General features: G+C 47.3%; 1 protein-coding gene across 2 annotated transcripts in view; it reads left to right on the top strand.

Annotated features, from left to right (window-relative positions):
- The window catches only part of PLCB1 (phospholipase C beta 1), an 815,168-nt gene that overhangs the window by 112,807 nt on the left and 692,388 nt on the right, over positions 1-9,973 (top strand). The gene's annotated exons all lie outside the window — the stretch shown is intronic.

Genomic DNA, 9,973 nt, shown 5'->3' with positions numbered 1-9,973 from the left:
GCAGATATAGTGAATGCAGGGTCCAGGGAGAGCGGATATAGTGAATGCAGGGTCCGGGGAGACCGGATATAGTGAATGCAGGGTCCTGGGAGACTAAATATAGTGAATGCAGGGTCCGGGGAGACCAGATATAGTGAATGCAGGGTCCGGGGAGACCAGATATAGGGAATGCAGGTTCCGGGGAGACCAGATATAGGGAATGCAGGGTCCGGGGAGAGCGGATATAGTGAATGCAGGGTCCGGGGAGACCAAATATAGTGAATGCAGGGTCCGGGGAGACCAGATATAGTGAATGCAGGGTCCTGGGGAGACCAGATATAGTGAATGCAGGGTCCTGGGGAGACCAAATATAGTGAATGCAGGGTCCAGGGAGACCAGATATAGTGAATGCAGGGTCCGGGGAGAGCGGATATAGTGAATGCAGGGTCCGGGGAGAGCAGGTATAGTGAGTGCAGGGTCCGGGGAGAACGGATATAGTGAATGCAGGGTCCGGGGAGAACGGATATAGTAAATACAGGGTCCAGGGAGACCAGATATAGTGAATACAGGGTCCGGGGAGACCAAATATAGTGAATGCAGGGTCCGGGGAGAGCAGATATAGTGAATGCAGGGTCCTGGGAGAGCGGATATAGTGAATGCAGGGTCCGGGGAGACCAGATATAGTGAATGCAGGGTCCGGGGAGACCAGATATAGTGAATGCAGGGTCCGGGGAGACCAGATATAGTGAATGCAGGGTCCAGGGAGACCAGATATAGTGAATGCAGGGTCCAGGGAGACCAGATATAGTGAATGCAGGGTCCAGGGAGAGCGGATATAGTGAATGCAGGGTCCAGGGAGACCAGATATAGTGAATGCAGGGTCCTGGGGAGAGCAGATATAGTGAATGCAGGGTCCGGGGAGAGCAGATATAGTGAATGCAGGGTCCGGGGAGACCAGATATAGTGAATTCAGGGTCCAGGGAGAGCGGATATAGTGAATGCAGGGTCCGGGGAGACCAGATATAGTGAATGCAGGGTCCGGGGAGACCAGATATAGTGAATGCAGGGTCCGGGGAGACCAGATATAGTGAATGCAGGGTCCAGGGAGACCAGATATAGTGAATGCAGGGTCCAGGGAGACCGGATATAGTGAATGCAGGGTCCAGGGAGACCGGATATAGTGAATGCAGGGTCCAGGGAGAGCGGATATAGTGAATGCAGGGTCCAGGGAGACCAGATATAGTGAATGCAGGGTCCTGGGGAGAGCAGATATAGTGAATGCAGGGTCCGGGGAGAGCAGATATAGTGAATGCAGGGTCCGGGGAGAGCAGATATAGTGAATGCAGGGTCCAGGGAGAGCGGATATAGTGAATGCAGGGTCCGGGGAGACCGGATATAGTGAATGCAGGGTCCTGGGAGACTAAATATAGTGAATGCAGGGTCCGGGGAGACCAGATATAGTGAATGCAGGGTCCGGGGAGACCAGATATAGGGAATGCAGGTTCCGGGGAGACCAGATATAGGGAATGCAGGGTCCGGGGAGAGCGGATATAGTGAATGCAGGGTCCGGGGAGACCAAATATAGTGAATGCAGGGTCCTGGGGAGACCAGATATAGTGAATGCAGGGTCCTGGGGAGACCAGATATAGTGAATGCAGGGTCCTGGGGAGACCAAATATAGTGAATGCAGGGTCCAGGGAGACCAGATATAGTGAATGCAGGGTCCGGGGAGAGCGGATATAGTGAATGCAGGGTCCGGGGAGAGCAGGTATAGTGAGTGCAGGGTCCGGGGAGAACGGATATAGTGAATGCAGGGTCCGGGGAGAACGGATATAGTAAATACAGGGTCCAGGGAGACCAGATATAGTGAATACAGGGTCCGGGGAGACCAAATATAGTGAATGCAGGGTCCGGGGAGAGCAGATATAGTGAATGCAGGGTCCTGGGAGAGCGGATATAGTGAATGCAGGGTCCGGGGAGACCAGATATAGTGAATGCAGGGTCCGGGGAGACCAGATATAGTGAATGCAGGGTCCGGGGAGACAAGATATAGTGAATGCAGGGTCCAGGGAGACCAGATATAGTGAATGCAGGGTCCAGGGAGAGCGGATATAGTGAATGCAGGGTCCAGGGAGACCAGATATAGTGAATGCAGGGTCCTGGGGAGAGCAGATATAGTGAATGCAGGGTCCGGGGAGACCACATATAGTGAATGCAGGGTCCGGGGAGACCACATATAGTGAATGCAGGGTCCGGGGAGAGCAGATATAGTGAATGCGGGGTCCGGGGAGACCACATATAGTGAATGCAGGGTCCGGGGAGAGCAGATATAGTGAATGCAGGGTCCAGGGAGAGCGGATATAGTGAATGCAGGGTCCGGGGAGAGCGGATATAGTGAATGCAGGGTCCGGGGAGACCAGATATAGTGAATGCAGGGTCCGGGGAGACCAGATATAGGGAATGCAGGTTCCGGGGAGACCAGATATAGGGAATGCAGGGTCCGGGGAGAGCGGATATAGTGAATGCAGGGTCCGGGGAGAGCGGGTATAGTGAATGCAGGGTCCGGGGAGAGCAGGTATAGTGAGTGCAGGGTCCGGGGAGAACGGATATAGTGAATGCAGGGTCCGGGGAGAACGGATATAGTAAATACAGGGTCCGGGGAGACCAGATATAGTGAATGCAGGGTCCGGGGAGACCAGATATAGTGAATGCAGGGTCCGGGGAGACCAGATATAGTGAATGCAGGGTCCGGGGAGACCGGATATAGTGAATGCAGGGTCCGGGGAGAGCGGATATAGTGAATGCAGGGTCCGGGAAGTGCGGATATAGTGAATGCAGGGTCTGGGGAGACCAGATATAGTGAATGCAGGGTCCGGGGAGACCAGATATAGTGAACGCAGGGTCCGGGGAGACCAGACATAGTGAATGCGGGGTCTGGGGAGACTAGATATAGTGAATGCAGGGTCCGGGGTTTAATAACACTTTAAAGGGTGTATTTATTAAAAAAAATTACTGGTTCAAGGATTCACACAGCTGCTACGAATACGTAATTTGCCTAGTATGTTTATTTTCTATGCTCGTCTACTCCATCTAGTGGACATAAATGATGTATCTTCCTGATTGGGGTATTTCAGGAAAATAGTGCATTATGGCCACAAGATGGAGCTAACCATCATAGGAGATAAACGTATTAGGTAAATTACGGTGATGTTTCATGACAGGTGTGCAAATGTTTTTTTTTTATACATCAGTGTTTTGCTTTGTGTTTTTTAAGGTTCTTTGCAGTAAAAGCAAGGAAGCATAAAAACCTCCGTAATATATTAATATGTTTTTCTAAACAAAAATGCTGAACATACAGTTGTAGGAAAAGGAATTCAAGACATAAAAAGTATCTCAAAATGTGCCTAAAACATACACAAGCCATCTATACTTCCTAGCAAACAAATCCTTTGTGTCTTCAGCAAAGTCCTTTGTTCCCTCCTCCTACTTCCTGCCAACATCATTTCCTGAAGCATGAGCTCATGAACCAGTCCAACGAGTTTATTAGCATATGAAGCCTAGCTTTTACTTTTATTTATGTCATAAAAATCACTAAAATAGTCATAGCAACAAATTTTTATCATCAAGTCTTGTCTGCCATTGAATTCCACTTGCTAGCTATTTACTTTCAGTTTAGTTCTGCTTTAGGCATTGAGCCTATAGTAGATTTTTCTTTTTCCAAATAAGATTTCAGGGAGTTTGCTGTATGCGGAGAAGTGGTCCTCTTGAATTGAAAACAATCTTGAAGATGCAATTGGAGCTGAAGGATGAAAGATCTGCCAGGTGCTGAAGTGGCATCTTTATCACTAGCAGCTGGAGCTATTTCTTTTCTATTTTTTCGGTATGAGCTCTTTGCACTCCCTGGCTGTCTCGATATTTACAAATGTATTTCGAATTCTTGTGTAGGTGTAGTAAATAAACAGGAGGCATTTTTTGCTGTTTTCTATGGAGATTTTTTTTTTCTTTGAGTCAATAATGGTTTTTTGATGTTTTTATTAATGATTATATTTCTCCTGTTTTATAGTTTTTAAAAATTTTCATTAGCTTTTTATCTGTTTTTATCTTCACTTTTAGGCTACGTTTTAGACGTGCGGCTAAATTTTCATGCTTCTGAAAATTGAGCCGTGCTTCTTCACTGCCTGTTTTAACTTTGTAATTGGCGCACCAAATAATCGCGATCATGGCATGTGAACACCTCCCTCCACTGCCTTTGCTGCTTAAAGTGCGTGTAAACCCTTATATAAACCCAGTGAACCCTCAAGTGATACACAGGGATGAAACAAATCCTTCTACATAATTTGTACCTGTTTATCTGCTGCCATCTCTTTTCTACAGCCATTCAAAGTACACAGATCAAAGGGTATTTCTCAGCTCAAGAAGGCAGGGGGTGGGGTTCTGATGTCACACAGCACAAAGCATAGAGTAGGGAGCTGAGTGTAATCTGAGGCCTGAGTGGAGGAAATGGACACAGTGATGAACCGTCCCTTTATGATAACATTTTGCCCTTTCTGTTTCAGTTTTCTCCCCTTTGTAAAGCTGTATATGTTAGCAGCTGTTATGTAGACAGGCATTCTACACTGTTTGTTTAGGGAAATGTGACCTTGTAGAGAGTTCATACTGTATTGTTGGTTGTAGGGTTTTGTTGTGGGTGGGGAAAACCCGGTGCCAGGCTGTCTGGTGGGGGTGAAGCTGTATATACTGAGCTGTGTTTAATAAAGATTGATTCATTTCACCCTACACGAAGTTCCGACTCCTGGTTTGGGATATCAGGGAAGGATTGGTTTTGAGCTCTAATACCTGCCTTGGCAGAGCACTGGAAGACTTGCAGGACAAGGGGACCATTGGCTCAGACTCATCGCTCCGCACGAGGAAGCCCAGGTGGAACGGTTCCGCCACAGACACTCCCTCTTCTACATAGTCTCTGCCCAGCTGAGGCTGTCAATCACCTGCTGTGCATCCAGGGGAGGGGGGGTGTAGCCAGCCTATGGGATTGTCTGGTGTCAGCATAGACTGACTCATGCAGATGCCAGAGTGAAGAAAGAGGAGACAGAAATCACAGTGCTTTGGATTGAGAAAAGAACACAAAATAGAGGGATATGCTTTGTTACCTTTTGTTTCAGAGGTTTACTACTTTAAGAGGAGTGGTTGAAGGGTGCTTAAACAAAGCATGTTTTTACCCCCCCCCCCCCCCCCACAACCTCAAGTCTAAACGGGCCCTAATACTTTTCATAAACAGCAGTTCAGTTTCTTCGAAATTTCAGGTGAACAGCTGACTGTCAAGCAATGTCAAACAGCTTCTGAGGGCAATGTCGAGACAAAAAGGTTGCAATGACTAAGCACACGCATCTATTGTTCCTCTGTCCAGTGTTGGAGCTGTGATGTTCTTATCACATTGTTTGTGAAGGATTCCTAATAAAGGATTTTATCTGCTACACAGTTTCTTGTGCGACCAACCTTTGTGTCTCAACATTTTATCTGCGATCACGGATTGAGCCAGCACCAACTTGTATGTGGAGGGGCCATACATCTTCGGCACTCACCTGGAGTGGTTCACTTGTCTCCCCAGCTTCTGAGGGCTGATATGCCCAACGGGGCCAGTGGAACCTATGACCAACCTCACTTATAGACCTTGTACATGTGGATGTGAGATGGGAATATTACACTTTCTGCCTTGTACAGAGGTTCTAACCCTTCCACATTATTTTCAAAACTATCATGTTACAGTTTAAGTTGGTTTTGGTCCACAACAGCTTAGTGAGTAGAACTTCTGTCTTTCAACACTGGGGTCCTTAGTATGAATCTTAACCAAGAGACTATCTGCATCTAGGTTGCATGTTTTCCTTGTGCTTACCAAGGTTTCCTCTATGTCAGGGGTGTCAAACTGGTGGCCCTCCAGCTGTTGTAAACTACAAGTCCCATCATGCCTCTGCCTTCGGGAGTCATGCTTGTAACTGTCATTCTTGCAATGCCTCATGAAACTTGTAGTTTGGCAACAGCTGGAGGGCCGCCAGTTTGACACCCATGCTCTAGATCAAGGGTGTCATACTGCGGCCCTTCAGCTGTTGCGGAACTACAAATCCCATGAGGCATTGCAAGGCTTAAAGTTACAAGCATTACTCCCAAAGGCAGAGGCATGATGGGAATTGTAGTTCCTCAACAGCTGGAAGGCCACAGTTTGACACTTGTCTAGATAGTCTGGTTTCCTCCCACACTACAAACGATATGCTGACAGGGCTGTAGCCCCTGTCTATGTTGGCCCTAGTATGCGTATGTAGCATGTGAGTTAGGAACCTTAGATTGCAAGCTCCTTGAGGGCAGTGACTGATGTGAATGTACAATATATGTGTGTAGAGTGGTGCATAAGTTGTCAATGCTATATAAGTACCTGTAATAAAAAAAAAATGGTGGTCAATGGAAAGAATGTTCCTTACATTGGTTGTCAATTGGAAGAATGCTTCTTACATTGGTGGCCAATAGGAATAATGCTTTTTATGAAGATTGGCCCTTGTAAGAGATATCGAAAAAATCATTGGTTACTTATATGCAGTGGCGTCCCAAGGCAGGTGCGGGGGGTGAGGCCTGTACCGGGTGACACCGACCGCACAGGGTGACACTGGACCCGCTCCTCGAAAAGGTAAGTTGTAAAGCAAGCTGACGATCCCCGCAGGATGGATCGGATCCATCCTGCGGGGATCGTCGGCTTTCTTTACAACTTACCTTTTCGTGGAGTGGGTCCGGTGTCACCCCGGATAGGTTGCATGCCGACGATCCCCACAGGATGGATAGGATCTGCGTACTGGGGAGCATAATGGATCAGACTCCAATCCATTATGCTCAATCTGCAGATCCGAACCATCCTGCGAGGATCGTCGGCATGCAACCTATACGGGGTGAGACCGGACTCGCTCCACGAAAAGGTCAAGTTGTAAAGAAAGCCGACGATCCCCGCAGGATGGATTGGATCTGTGGATTGAGCATAACGGATTGGAGTCTGATCCATTATGTTCAATCCGCAGATCCCATCCATTCTGTGGGGATCGTTGGAGGGGGTGTCACCTATACGGCATGCAACCTATACGGAGTGACACCGGACCCGCTCCACGAAAAGGTCAAGTTGTAAAGAAAGCCGACGATCCCCGCAGGATGGATCGGATCTGCGGATTGAGCATAATGGATTGGAGTCCGATCCATTATGTTCAATCCGCAGATCCCATCCATTCTGTGGGGATCGTTGGAGGGGGTGTCACCAAGTGTTACCGCACCGGGTGACACCAACCCTAGGGACGCCTCTGCTTATATGAAAGGCAAAAAATTGCTCTTTGCTCCTCTATAGGAACTCTAGTTGAGAAAAGTTGCATTCGATTTCTATGCATAATGCTTTATAAGGGGCATGTCAATAAAGTAGAGTTTTAAATGATGTTATTACACTAATTATTTGGTAATATTGTGCCAGACCGCAAATTGGGGCCATCAGAGTTGAAAGCACATTGGTTTGAGTTAGCAGATTTTAATAAAAAACTGGAAGACAGTCAGCTTTATAAGTAATTAAACCAAGAGATGTTTATTACCGACCAATTCAGTAGCAAGGAGCCAAAAGACGTCACTCAAAACCGCAACAGTTTTGGCACGTGTAGAGATCTGAAAGTACAGCAATAAGAAATATTTACTGATTTTCTTTTTCTGTGTTATCCACTTTGATCCATTACATTTCAGATCATGTTCTTGTACTGCGCAGGATGCTTCATTGCTTCCATCTCTGCTGTGACAACTGAGAAAATGTGTTTTTAGAATGGAATCTACAGTTCCTGTTAAAAAAACTGGAATAATCTGTAAAGATGAGTGAAAGATGGATAGACCATGGAAGGATTGGGGCAGACATGCTTTTCTTTGTTGAAAATGTTTCATCAGAGCAATGTGGCTCTGTTATGGTCCGCCAGGTGGTGCCTCTGGCTGCCCACTTGACAGACCTACCCAAAGCGTGGAGTCTAAGTCCCGGTCTGTGCTTTCACCAGGGCCCCTGATGGTGGGGATGGACTTAAAACAGACCAGGACCAGGTCACGACCTCTGAGCAGGCCCACCAGTGGCAGGGGGAACCTCCGGGGATGTATTGGTACCGGGAGAGCCAGATGTGAGGAGGACGGCAGGACCTAGCAGGATGGATCGCGAGCAGTGGTCCCGTGGGGTAGGCGAGGTACAGAATCGGCAGGCGGAGAATTGGCAGGTCACACGCAGGGTCAGCAGGATAAGTCAGTCCGTAGAGAGGTCAAACAAGCCGGGGGATCAGGATGGGAGAAGGCAGAGTAGTCAGGAACAATCCGGGTCAAACGCAGGAGAAGGCAGCGTAGCCAGGGTCAATCAGGATCAAAAACACAGGTACAGGACTCAGGAACTCAAATAGACCTTGCGGCGATCAGTGACAGTGCAGGGCATCTTTAAATATCGCACCCTGCACTGTCATTGGCCGCCCAGGACGCGCCCCCGGGCTGTCATTGGCCGCCCGAGGCGCACCCGCGGCTCTCACTGCACATGCGCGGCGTCCTGTCATCCGTGGCTTGCCGGGACCTGGTGCTTGTGTCCCGGCGTGAGCCGTCGCCAGCGTGCATGCGCCGGCCGACAGGACGCCACGATCCCTGACATTCTCACTGCTCTCCTAGATGTGAACGTGTGATGAAGGCGGCCAAGAGGGTTACACTTATAGGTACTGTTATTATTTTATTTTGGTCTTGAGAACGCCCTGTGGGAGGGGCGAAACGCGTTGACGCAATTCCGGTCCACACATCCTACGTCTGACGTCACTTCCGGTGAGTGGAGCGCACGCCGGGCGGTGCGTTCCAGCGGCCATTTTGAGGGATTCAGGCTGGTCTTCTGCTGTTCCTCTGCTCTAACTGGCTTTATTGGTGTGAGAATCCTGGTTTTTGTGGCTGTTTGCTGGCTCTTATCAGGCTGATGTTGGTTTCATAAATGCGCCTTTTACAAGTTGGAAAAATGTGAGTGGCCTGGAGTTTGTCTTTTATCATAACATTTATCTGGCAATATTACACTATATAAGTTTTTTCTCTGATACGGTGGAGTAAACAAGGATACAACGGTGAGGACCTGGGAGAAGATCTAAATCTGGTGGGGCAGGCTATCATTGAGCTGATGCAAAGAGGGTTTAGGATCTCCCAAAAATCCTTAAAGGCTCTTCATTCACCAAAATCTGGTGAGTGTATTTGATGTTGTTGTGCACGGGTGATAGGTGGAAGTCTCCTAAAAGCATTTGGAATCTTCAGCTTTCATCACAAGTGGTTTTGGGGTGTTTTTTCGGAAGATTTTTTGACAGAGATATGCACTAATGAATATGGGACATTTATGTTTTGTGATTTACTAAATTTGCATGGAGGTCTATTTTGCACTGTTTTATTTATAAATATTATTTTATGTTACCCAGTTTCATTGGACAGTGGCTGACTTAGCCAGTAAACTAAATCAGAAAGGTACACTAAGCCAATGTTTCTCAGCCTTTTTACCCCTGAAGAATCCTTGAAATATTTCTCAAGTTCTCAGGGAACTCCTGATACCCCTGATTCTGCCTGCAGCTCATTAGCTATAGATAATTTGAAGCAAGTTTTAAATTAAAGGATAATTAACGTAGCTTATGTAGGGCAGATAATTTTGTTACCAAACACCTACAAAAATACCTTTAGATAATATTCTTGAAATTTATACTATCCGCAGAAAAGAAATGCAGACAGTATAAATTGTTGTGTCCTCTAATATAGGTTATCAATGTAAAAGTGACCCCTTATATTGATGTTTGGGGGTAAATTGCCCCTTACATTAGTGATGCAGTGATCATTGCCCAAGGAACCCCTAGCTACCTCAGGAGGATCAGCAGGATTTCATGGAACCCTAGTTAAGAACTGCTGGGATAAAGTATCAGGTTTGGGCTTCTCCAAGGTAGACAGTAAAAAG

This window comes from Staurois parvus, unplaced genomic scaffold (assembly GCF_062004578.1).
Source record: "Staurois parvus isolate SC_StPar_1 unplaced genomic scaffold, SC_StPar_1.0 ptg000248l, whole genome shotgun sequence".
Taxonomy (NCBI): Eukaryota; Metazoa; Chordata; class Amphibia; order Anura; family Ranidae; genus Staurois; species Staurois parvus.
Note: the sequence above shows the minus strand (reverse complement) of the source record. Positions and strands in the feature narration are given on the sequence as shown.